Below are 13,269 nucleotides of genomic sequence, written 5' to 3' on the forward strand. Positions count from 1 at the left end.
CATTGTCACCATCGTCATCACCATCATCATTGCCACCATCACTACCATTACCAATAGTATTACCACCAGCATCATCATCATCATCATCATCATTGCTACCATCATAACATCACCAACTTTGTCATCAATATAACCTTTGTCAGTGTCATCATTCTCATCATCATCATCATCGCCACCCCCACCACCATTACCATCATCATTGTCACCACCAGTAGCAGCAGCACCACCATCATCAGCGTTACTACCATCATAATCAACATCACCACCTTTACCGTCATCAATATAACCTGTGTCAGTGTCACCACCGCCATCATCATCATCAACACCACCCACCTCATCATCGTTGCAACCATCACTAACGCCACCACCATCACAACTATCATCATCACTTCTTTTGATTAGTCTTAAGTGAAATTTGCTATGAGCAGTAGCTAGTACAAAAACCCCTACCTTTCCTTTTTACTCAATCAGTCCCTCTCATCTGGTGACCACGACCTGCTGTTGCCTCTCTTTGATTCTGTCCAAAGGCCAACGAAGTTAATTGTTGTTTTGCATCTCTTGTGTAAATGCCATGAGTGCTGACTACAACCACATTCTCTATGTAATGGAATATTTATAAGAAAATGTCTATGCCTAATTCAAAGAGTATATGTTAGATATACTCAGTCTGATTGATTCAATGAGAGCATCTACATGACCATTCCTCTTACAAGAAATAGTAGCTAAGTCTCCTTAAATTATGCATGATTTGTGTAAAGAAAAACAAAATGGGGAAATGGCATCTTAGATTATTTAGTTCTTGATATAGAAATATAGGTGCAGGCGTGGGTTTGTAGTAAGAAGCTTGCTTCCCAACCACATGGTTCCAGATTCAGTACCACTGTGTGACACATTGACTAGGTGTCTTCTACTATAGCCCTGGACCAACCAAAGCCTTGTGAGTCGATTTGGTGAACAGAAACATGAAAGAAGTGTGTCATGTATACATATATATATATATATATATATATATATATATATATATATATATATATGGATGGATCAAAACAGTCTGATTCAAATTTGTTGGTACTCTTGAGTTTGAAGCATGATGGCTAGTTGTCAGCCAATTTGAATTTGAATAGCTGATGATTAGCATCACACTTGAAACTCATATTACCAATGAATTTGAATCAAACTGTTTTGATCCATACATGTAACTCCCAATAAATTTGAGTGCTCTTCTTTTGTTTGTCCACTCACTCATATATGTGTGTGTGTCTGTGTTTGTCTCCCATCACTGTTTATCTACTGGTGTTGGTGTGTTTACATCCCCATAACTTGGCAGTTCAGCAACAGGGAATGATAGAATGAATGCTAGACTTTAAAAAATAAGTCCTGGAGTCAATTTATTTGACTAAAATGCTTCAAGGTGGTGCCCCAGCATGGCCACAATCAAATGACTGAAACAAACAAAATATATAGAAAAAACTGGATTTTCACAGTTAGCATGCCTTCAGTTATAGGTCACAACTGTTAGAGATGATCAGGAGTTTCAACAGTAACATGAATATGAAACAACAGAGATTATGAGAGCATCCTACATGGTAGCTTGACATGGTAGAAATAGCAATTAGGGTTAGGGTTAGGTTAAGTTATATTTGTGAAATATAGTTGCTTTGAATTTGAAAATGAAAGTGGCTTATATTTGTAGTGGGGGAGAGGGCTGCTGTGGCCTGGGTGCCGAGTGGGTGGCAGCCTGAAAAAGTTTATCGACCACTGGTTTAACTCTGCTTGTGAAAAAAAAATTACTCTTGTTTAGGAAAAGGTTGTTCAGTATTAAAAAATACTAAAAGTATTGTTTAGTATCACAGTTCTGCTAAAAAAAACTCTTAGTGAAGTTATAGAAATCAATTATACATGAAATTATATCAAGGTCATTTGTACATCTAGAAAGTGGAAATTTTTAGAGGAATCAGAATGAAGCTTTTTAGAATAGTAGAATGGTACAGACACATTTATTGTGTCTTTACATTTGGCGTTTGATTTCATATTCCTTTGTGTATTTTGCCACACCATTAAAGTGTTAGGGTGGAAAATTTGGCAGCATCATTTGAGAGCATCAGACGATGAAGCATAGCATTTATTCTGGTTCCTAGAGTTCTGAGATTAAAAAAAAAAAAAAAAACCCCACCAAGGTCATCTTTGCTTTTCATCTCTTTTGGGGTCAATAAAATAAAATACCGGTCGATACTGGCACTACCCTTTCTCCTAACTTAGTGATAAAGAACAAAAGTCTACCGATATAGATTGAAAACAATCTTCAAAGATGTCTTCATTCAGTGTGAGAACATAGCCTGATGGTTTTAGTGTGTTTAACTATAATTATAACATCGTTTAGCAGCTTTTAATTGTTGATCAGAAAAATTACTGCCAACTATTTGTCACACACACACACACACACCTAAAAGTACAATCATGTCCTCTTGAGGCAACAAAGGAGTGTTTATGTCGTCACTCATCCTGCTAGAAATAGCAGCCAAATCTCCTGCAAATCATATTCTATCAGGTTAAAACAATAATTTAGGTAGTATAGTCCTGGGTTCCTTTCGCATTGGAAAAAAAAATGGGATGGCTATGGTTGGAATGCTTTTGATCACAGGTCTACTTGATCAGGTTTAACCTGGAGCTGAACAACACCATCATATCCTCAAAGTTTACATCACACCACACCCACACATGTAGGTGTGTGAGAGCTTTGTTCATCTGAGCACATATGTACACTCACAAATACATTATTTCCCAAGCAAATACACTTCTCCTTTCTTTTTCTCTCTAGCTCTGCCAGTCTCTCTCTCTTTCTCTTTCCTTTCTCTCTCTCTCCCTTTTCTTTCTCTCTCTTGATAGATCTCACTTTAACATGAATAAAGAGTATGTTAAAAAAAAAAACCAAACTGTATTTAACATTCAAATTAGTCATCATTTACATTTCTTTTGGCAAATATTGAATAAAGATGAAGTCAGCTGTATCTTTCCTAGGTTGTTTCGTAACTATGACTGTCTTAGAAACCTCATTGTCATAGTAACAAGCTCTTTTATTGTGTGTCTTCATTGTCTTATTCCATTGTTTAACCCTTTTGATACCAACCCAATTGAGTGTCAATTAGTCTACCAATATGAATTGAAAACTATCTTCAAAGCTGTCTTCTGTTTGATTTGAAAACCTAGCATGATAGCTCTCTGATGTAAAACAGCCTTTTTGAAAGCATCCACTTGTTCCAAAAACCAGCTTAATTTATTAATTAATTAGCTAATTACAGAGCCTCTACATAGTCTCATTTGATCTGTTAGGAAAATTTATACCCTTTCATCTTAAAAATGAGGGACACACTGGTCAATGTAGTCCCTGTTATAGGGTGGTCATGTCTGGAATACCTTTGATCTTTGGTCTTGTCTGACCTCTGGCTGAACAACAACAGCATCTAATTTGGTACTTTACTAGCCTCTCCAAATTCTAGATCATTTTCAAGATCTTTTTCTGTGTGATCCTGTAATTGTTTGTAATACAGAGTTTGTGTCTGTTAGGTATGTGGAAAGAAAAACACATCTTTGATACGTCAGGAAAGATATTCTAGAGTAGTGCTTCTCAAACTATCTGATGTGACATACTGACAGTTTTTTTTGTTTTTTTTCAATGTGCCAGGGACCGGTAATATTTCTTAGTAATATTAATTTATACTGAAAACAATATATATAAAGAATATAATAAAAGTTGACAATTTTTTTTTATACAATAAGTACATAAGCATTTTATGTTTCTTTCTTTTCTGGAAACTTGCCATGTACCAGCAGCTGATGGCTCACAGACTGGCATTTGTCCGTAGACCACTACTTTGAGTAGCACTGTTCTCTAGTATTGTGGCATAGATAATTAGTGAAAGAAAAGCAGTTCCACAAAGTGAGCTTAAACATGTGTGGTATATAACCAACTGGTTAGTTGAAAGAAGAGAGAAGTTTCAAATTTTAAACCTTTCTATGGATAACACTGATTGTTGTTGTTGCTTCATCTTCTTAAACCTCACCTCCATTATCATCATTGTCATCATTGCCACCATCACTATCAGTACTGGTTTCAAATTTGGAACTCAGGATATACAGATGGTTGAAGTTTCACTAAGCATTTTTCCCTGCATGCTAATGATTCTGTCAGTTCTACAAGCTCACCACCATCAATATTGGTTTCATATTTTGGCACTAGGCTAGCAATTGTGAGGAAGGGGGAAAGTCAATTACTTCAACCCTAGTATTCAACTGGTACTTATTTTCTCAATCCTGAAAGGATGAAATGTTAAGTTGACCTTGGTGGAGTTTGAACTCTAGCTATAAAGATGGTTGAAATGCCACTAAGCACATTAATGGTTCTGCCAGTTTTGCAGGCTCATCACCTTACCACCACCATCAATATTGGTTTCACATTTTGACACAAAAACCAGTAATGTTATGGGTGGGGCTAAGTCGATTACATCAACCCAGTATTCAACTGGTACATACTTTATCGACCCTGAAGGATGAAAGGCAAAGTTGACCATGGCAGAATTTACCTCAGGACATGAAGATGGTTGAAATGCCACCGAATATTTTGTCCAGCATGCTAATGGTTCTGCCAGTTCTCCGCCTAACCACTACCACCATCAATATTGGTTTCAAATTTTGGCACAAGGCCAGCAATTGTGGGGGAGGGTGCAAGTCAATTACAATGACCCAAGTGCTTACCTGGTTCTTATTTTATCAACCCCAACAGGATGAAAGGCAAAGTCAACCTTGATGGAATTTGAACTCGGGATGTAAAGACAGTCAAAATGCCACTTAGCATTTTCCCCAGGGTGCAAATGGTTCTGCCAGCTCACCACCTTTCCACAAACCATCACTATTAAAGCATCATTGTTGTTGTCATCATCATTTTCACATTGTATTTTCCATAATTTCATGAATGCAACCAGTCTTTAGTATCAAAGTTTTTGAGGAGATATCGTAGAATAGTAACTATTCAAGTGTCGACAGTATAAATATGATCTCAAGTTCTATGTTTGAGCGGAAAGATTGCTTATGTTTTCATCTGTATTTTCTAATTTCTTAAAAGCTATACCATGTTTACATGTAAATGTACATATGTAGGCAAATAAACATGTAAACATCTATGTAATTATATATGTAAACATGTAATTATATATCTTAACCTATAAAAACATATGTAAACATGTATGTATATACATGCATTATACATCTTAACACATAAACATATAAGCATGTATTTTGTAATTAACCCTACTACATCAGCCAACCTGTCAGTTTAATTTTAAACACATTTTTTTTTACTCATCATAAACTATGTCATTTCACGTAGTTCTTCCAAAATATTCTAGTTAACATTTTCAATTGAGATGAATTGGAAACCTAAATTCTGTGACTCTTTCTGACCTTCTCGGAAAGAGACCTACCATAATACATTGTTTCATTTTCGTTATTGTAATAAGCTAAGGTCATAAAAAGGAGGTTAATTGATGATTTCCCACTTTCTCTTTCTCTTTCTCTCTTTCTCTCTCTCTCTCTCTCTCTCTCTCACACACACACATGCCATACATACACATACATATTCATTTATCTAATAATAGTTCTGGTGAGAATTAATATTAGGTCTCTTCATTTTCTTTCATTTCCTTCTGCTAAGGGGGAAGTCATTAATCAGAAGAACTGGTTAGACTTAATTTTAGGGTTCCCAACACACACTCTCTTTCACACACACACCTTCCCTCTCATACACTCCCGCCCTATGATACACAAATGTGAAAGAACTCACTATTGGCTTCAGCAAAGAGTATTCACATTGTTCCTTCAACTAGATTGCTTACTTATCAAAATGGCACTTCTTTAATCCTCGAATTGTCTGGAAGCACGACACAGTGTGTGAAAAGGGTAGCTAGCTCTTGAATTACAGTTACATTCTACCCTACAAGCTTCTATACACTCTCCACCTAAACAATTTTAGTCACAGAGCTTGGGTCGATGACCCAAATCTAAAGAGTTTCCCAATGTGCCACTTAGTGAGATTGAAACCAGGGCTTCATGATTGCCGAGTAAATTTCTTTAACTATTAAGCTACCCCAGCACCTAGACACATACACAGGTCCATATTTATTGAGTAAACTAACAATATAACACAGCATTAGTGTCTTACCTGATATGGTTTTTAGTGAAGGGTTTACTGAAAAAAAAGGACCCCCTCCAGTCATGAATAACCATGGGATTGCACCTAGAAAGTTACCCTCCGAGGCACAACTCCAAGCAAGATTGTTTATGGAAGACCAGCAGTTACCCATGCATACCACCCTCTTCTCTCCATGCCACTGATGTTATTCAGGAGAAAGGTAAAGACCAATACAACTTGGTACCAGTGACGTTGCATTTCTACAGCTGAGTGAACTGGAGCAACATGGAATAAAGTGTCTTGTTCAAGAACACAGCGCGCAGCCTGGTCCAGGAGTTGAACTCACTACCTTATGATTGGGAGGAGGAGGAGGAGGAGTGCATCAAACTCAGTACTTGATTGGTTCTTATTTTATTGACTCTGAAAGTTGATCTCAGCAACATAAAGTCAGAAGAAATACTTCTTATTTTGTTTGCTGTGGTAACAATTATGTCAGCTTGCCACCTTTATGATAATGAATTTCTGTTTTTTTTTATTTTGCCACTGTGGTCTCAGATAAAGGAAATATTGCAAGGACATGCTGAATATAGTATCAAAGCTTACATAAAGAGGATGAGAAGGAAACAGGATGAAGTAAAAAGTATAAATAATATACAAATATATAAATGTATAAACAGACATGTGCATTTTTTGCAATGATTTTCTGTGGTTATTTGATTTACAGAATTATAAATGCATAAATACAGGGATAATTCAGTCTTCTCGATATAGGAAGACCTCAAACTAAGGTTAATTAGGAAACCATATGGATGCAAACTCACTCTGACCACCAAGGGCAAGTACCCTCTCTCATCTGTTGTTCTCTGTACCAACAGGTGCATTCTTAGAGCAGTTCCAATTATTGACCACAGTATTTGACTGGTATTTATTTTAATGATTCTGAAAGTAACAAAGATAAAGTTGACCTTAGTTGGATTTGAACTCAACATATGGAGCTGAAACAAATACCGTATTTTACCTGACACTCAAACAACTCTTCTAATCTGTTTTTCTCAATGATATTAATGATGGCTCTCTTATGTTGGTAAAAGGTCAGAGATTTGTAAAAGAGTTAGATTGTCAACTGATGCAAAATAAAATCAACAATTGGTTGCAAGAGGAGAGAAATGTAGTAGTTGATCCTGGTGGAATTTGAACTTAAGATATGTTATTTTTCTTCAACATCATCTTTTAAATCCATTTCTTAGTCCTTGTCTATGGCATGGTTGGCATCTTCATTAAATCTTACATTGTATCTTGCTAAATCTTCATTAATTTGGGAAATGTTTCTCTTTCACAAGGCTCCTTATAAGGCTCTGTAGTATTATTTTTGTAATTCAAAATTGTGGCCAATAGTATATTTAGTCTTTTCAAAGCACGTTCAGTCAAAGCACATCCATTGATCATTTTGAATGTACAATGTTATCAGCTGAGAAAGTCTGCGCTCTTCCAATTAGCATTTCATTATTTGCTGTTCTTGAAAATGAACTTCCAAGTGCAAATCTTAAAAGACAGTGATGTCCAGTATTTATCTATTCTGCCTGTGTTTCTATTATTGTCCAGTCCTTGCTACAATAGAACAGAATTGTTTCTCTGCAAACTTTGAAACGTAGCATTTTAATTCTATCCCTGTCTGAATAATTCCAAATAAACTAAGTGTACATCGCTACCCATACTAATCAACTCAAAGTAATGCAACCAAGCAATATCAGGAATTTAATCTTGTGCTGTTTCTGCAACTCTGTCAACTTATTTTTATAGCCAAGAACACATATTTCAAGTAGCTGCTTTGGAACACTAACCATTTATGCTACTGATACTTGCCTGCTTTGAAAAAAAAAAATTTCTGAATTAATCCAAAGACCATAAATTTAGGTGAAAGGTATTATTGATCCAGACTTTACAGATAATTATCATATCAACCTTAAAAAGACAAAGGAGAAAATATCAATATTGGTAGGATTTGAACTCAGAACATTAAAGGAGGAAAACAAATACTGCAAAGTATTTTGTCTGATACTTTACCTATTCTGCCAATCTAAATAAGATTAAATTATTTTGTGAGACGGGAATATCAAGTAGAAATGATAATGCAGAGAAAACAATTCTTCAATAGAAATTCAAAAGCTTCTCTTCAGGTACCTCTATTCAAACAATTGACCTGCTAGAAACAGCAAGCCAGGTGTAAATTTCCTTCAAATATCATACTACCATCTTAAAAATGGATAAATATACTAGCTAAAATATTGTGAATATAATTACCATACTTATTCATGTATAAGCCACATCCCTAATTTAGTGTTAAATCTTCATATAAAATTTTTTGCTTGCATAGTTTTAGGTTTGACCCGCATATGTCACACCCTCATTTTTACAGTTAAAATCAAGTAGAGTATGAACTATACATGAATAAATATGGTAATGCACCAGAAAAGAAGCAAGGGTGGTAACAGTTAGAATGCCAATCAATTAGTGAAGCTATTCTACAAAATCACATACCCACACGCACACAGCTATGCAATAACATAACAAAGAAGCCTGTACTTGTTTACAAGACATGCTAGAAGTAGCAGCCAAGTCTCCACCAAATTACATCATTTGATCTTTGTGTCTCAGAGATATAATTAAAATAACAGTGGTCAAGGCTATAATGCTTTGGTCATAGGTCTGCTTGATCACAAATGACCTCGTGCTAAACAACAAACAAACATACATATACAAGGGAGCTTCATAGTTGCTTGACAAGCTAGAGAAAGCAGCCATATCTACCTCAAAATGCATCCTACCGTCATAAATAAGGAAACGACACATTGGATACTATACCCAGACATACCCTGAAAATGATGGGGAAACTGCAATCAGAAATCCTTCCATTAATCATAGATTTGCTCAATCAAGAATGATTTGGCACTAAACAACAATAAGAAATATATACATGAAAATACACATATACACACAATATATCAACACATGTACTAAGAGTTAGTTATTTCTGCATATTTATGACAACATACAGTATTAAAATTATCCAATAATTAACGTTTTCTAGATTTTTTTTCTCTCATTATCTTCGTTATTATTTCCCTATGTTTCCAACTAATATTATCTTCAATAATTTTCTGATAAAATTTATTATTCATAGGTTTTTTTTTTCTCCTACTATTTTATTATTTTCATTGTTTAAAAATAAGGTTTGTTTGTTGTTTTTACAGTGTCTATTTTAAGAAATTTAATGATTAAAATTTGTTTTGTTTATTGACAACTATGGTTATTAAGTTTATGAAGATTTTAATATTTCTAATGTATAAAAGTACTGGTCACATTGAACTTAGATCTAAATTGGTTTGAATTAACTACTGTTAATTTGATTTGGGCAACCTTTTTGATCTTTGTTTTAGTGTTAAACTACAGTTATATGTTGAGAAAGAAAGGAAGAAAAACAAACATTATCCTCTTCCATCTCCTTTCACCATCATCATCATCATCATCATCACCACTGAAGACAAATAGTAATGATATCAAAAGAAGAGCAAAAGAAATGTTTGAAAAAGGAAATATGAATGATGATGCGAGATCTAATCAATTCCAGAAAATATAGAATTTGGATTGGATCCCACTGGCAGACAAATTTAAAGAAAATTTTGAAATTTATGTCTGCTGGAAATAGCAAACCAATTCTCCTTCAAATCACACAGTACCATCTTTAAAAAGAGAAAAAAGACACTGGTGTTTAATAATAGAGTCTGGAATAAACACTGCCTGAAAGTTGTTAATGACAAGACCTAGGGTGGAGTTTGGGAGGTGGTAGGAGATCTTTTAGGGTACGAGCAAAGGCCCAAGTCCAGGGGGTGCAATTGCACGCCCTAAAATTTTGTTGGGGTGCAAAATTCAGAAATTACACCCTCTACTTATCTTTCTCGGGCTTAGAAAATAGTGTTTAAAAATTGATCCATAAAAAGTGTCTTGATGTTAGGTTTCTTCACAAAACAAGAACAAAGAACTAAAATAAATAAAAAGAACCCCCTCCCCAAAATCCCTAGAAAGATATATTACTAAACTAAAGCATTCTCAACATTAGGATTAAAATTATCAACAACAACCATGGCCACTCTTCAATACTAGCACAATTGATGCACTATTAAACTCCACAATCAAAAGCCCTTCACAGTTCAGCTGTCCACTTCCTTATTTTCTTGCAATACCACAAGTGACCCATCATCATCATTGTCAGCATGTTCTACTGCTACTACCTTTTCCACAACTAAACAACAACAATAAGCATTGGAAGTCACTCATCAAAACTAGAACATTTGGTGACCTATCAAACAACACAAGTCCTAGCTCTTCTTTATAGTCAGGCCACTCAAATGCTTCTCAGAATAACATGAGATATTCATCACCATCATTGTCATCCTATTCTACTGCTACTACCATTACCACTACTACTACTCCAATTAGTGACGAATCATTCTTTTCTTCCCCCACTGTCCACCTCTGAATGTATACCTGACAGCTCCATCATAGATCTGCCAACTGTAAATAAAGTAAAATTATGAATGCAGGAAACTCCAAAATATGCCACTATTCACAATGTGAGAGACTATGCAAATGCAGTGACTATAACTTCACCCATTTACCTAGGACAAGACACATTGTTCGTACAAACAATAACAGCCAAAGCCAAACCACACACCTTACACTACCACTATTAAATGCTAAATCACATTTAATAACTTCTACACATGTAACTTGGAATCCTAAAATCTGTTACTATTCCCAACATGAAAGATTATATCTGATGTGTGACTTTCCTTTCACTTGATGCGCTAGTAAAAGCATGACACCAAACCACTATTGAATCCACAGTAGAAACATTCCTTCCAGTGGCTGTGTTGGTCCAGACTTTCATCGAAACACAGTAGTCACCCAGATATCTACTGTAAAATCAACAGTTGCAAACCATATTACTACAACCATATTCAACAGAGCAATCATACCAACTCCAGACAACAACCCCTCCCAAAACAAGAAAATTCCTTTTTAGCAGTGATGTACCTGGCAAAAGAAATAAAGAAAAACTTCTGGCCCTCACACAACACCAACCACTATTATTACCCCAGTGCACAACCACATACCATTGCTGTCATTAACCTGCAAACTCAACTCAATAATAATGTCAAATGTACAAGGTCTTTCACACTTCACAAATTAACTTGTCATTTTAGCCACTGACTTATGACCGTGAGGTTGTGAGTTCAAATCCCAGACCGGGCTGTGTGTTGTGTTCTTGAGAAAAACACTTTATTTCACGTTGCTCCAGTTTACTCAGCTGTAGAAATGAGTTGTGATGCCACTGGTGCCAAGTTGTATCAGCCTTTGCCTTGGATAACATTGGTGGCATGAAGAGGGGAGGCTGGTATGCATGGGCGACTGCTGGTCTTCCATAAACAACCTTGCCTGGACTTATGCCTTAGAGGGTAACTTTCTAGGTGCAATCCCATGGTCATTCGTGACTGAAGGGGGTCTCCAATGTAATGTGTCAGAGTATTAAATATGTCATGAAACATATAACAGGTCTTGGCTCCATAATTTGAATAGCAAACCATCTGATGTGACTAGATGATTAGATGAGCCTATTAGAAAATTCCTATGTAGTTGCTCAACCTGATAGAAATAGTTATGAAATCTTCCCTAAATCACACACATCTTACTGTCATAGAAAGAGAGACATTGAATAGTAAAGGGTATAATATGTCTGGAAAAAGAGATGGAATGGTCATGGAAGGATCTAAACAGATGGAATTAAAAATGTGATAGGAAATCAGTTTTGAATTTGTCTTGATGACCTTAATAAAAGAGAATTTGGTTGCTCCTAAATAGTCAGAAAGATAGAGAGAGAGAGACCAGAAATTTAGCAGGAATTACAATGAATTTACTGAAGATAGAAGATATATACATTATATGAAATTATTTTAACATCAGAAACTGAGGAATAATTGTTTTCCAATGCAATGGAGACTAAAAGTGACAGTATGATAATAAATTGAACAGCTGGTATATTGTACCAAAGTGTCTATAAATGAAATGAGTAGCAGACAAAGTCATGTGACAGATAAGAGACAGACAGACAGACAGGCAACAATGTTCTTTTGTTTATATATTAGTTACTTACAATTATAATTATTATTTTTTTTTTGTAACTGGTATTTGTAATTTATTCTTTGCTGTTACTTCTCTTTTAATTATTAGTTAATCAGACTTGAAGTGCTGGCAGTGTCCTTCCTCTTTTGAAAGTATTGCAAGATAGTTGATACCAATTATAAAAAAAACAAAAAAATTACACCTAAGATGATGAGGTTTTGCCTATGATCAGCTTAGACTGAACCTGACCTTATGGTCAAAAGTGTTCCAGTCAAAGCCATGTTGCCTTTTTTAGTAGTGAATAGGATTACAATATCTTTATTTAATTAGATGGTGAGGTGTGATTTGAGGAAGATTTACTCACAATTTCTAGTAGGTCGCGTGAACACAACAGAGTTCCTTTATTGGATTACTGGAAGAGATGAAAATGAGGGGAGAGTGAGTATTGCAGGAGGATGTAGATCTGGAGTGGAAAGGTTGGTTGGTTGGTTCATCAAGAACAGAGTAAGATACAGTAAGGATAACACAGTGTCACAAAATTTTAATTTCTTTTTTTTTTGGTCTTTGGTTAGTAAGTGTTATATCTTATTTGCTTCTATCTGGGAATCAAACGAAATGACTACTATTCCCTTCAAACTTTGCTTTTGTGATCTGGACATCAATGTTTTGAAACTGACCTATTTTCCATTACATTTAAAACAGATTCAGCACTGGGTTTCTGAAGCAGAAATATCATTATAGCAAATATTCTGCTCAATACCACAAATTTGTTTGTCAGTTGCTTGACCTTAAACACTTGAGCATGTCCCTTAGTAGCTGACAATATGTGCATCCTCTGATTACAAACAGCTCCTGTAATGGGGGAGCATCATAGCCATATGCTGAGGGGGATTCTTTGACATTTT

The 13,269-nt window shown here is 35.4% G+C and overlaps 1 protein-coding gene and 1 long non-coding RNA gene across 2 annotated transcripts in view; one reads left to right on the forward strand and one right to left on the reverse strand.

Annotated features, from left to right (window-relative positions):
* LOC106881088 (uncharacterized) overlaps positions 1–13,269 on the forward strand; it is a 465,749-nt gene that overhangs the window by 18,064 nt on the left and 434,416 nt on the right. The gene's annotated exons all lie outside the window — the stretch shown is intronic.
* LOC128249275 (uncharacterized) overlaps positions 1–13,269 on the reverse strand; it is a 48,812-nt gene that overhangs the window by 5,018 nt on the left and 30,525 nt on the right. Inside the window, exon 2 of the long non-coding RNA XR_008265365.1 lies at positions 7,006–7,123. This is a non-coding gene — a long non-coding RNA (uncharacterized LOC128249275). The remainder of the gene's footprint in view (positions 1–7,005; positions 7,124–13,269) is intronic.

This window comes from Octopus bimaculoides, chromosome 13 (assembly GCF_001194135.2).
Source record: "Octopus bimaculoides isolate UCB-OBI-ISO-001 chromosome 13, ASM119413v2, whole genome shotgun sequence".
NCBI lineage: Eukaryota > Metazoa > Mollusca > Cephalopoda > Octopoda > Octopodidae > Octopus > Octopus bimaculoides.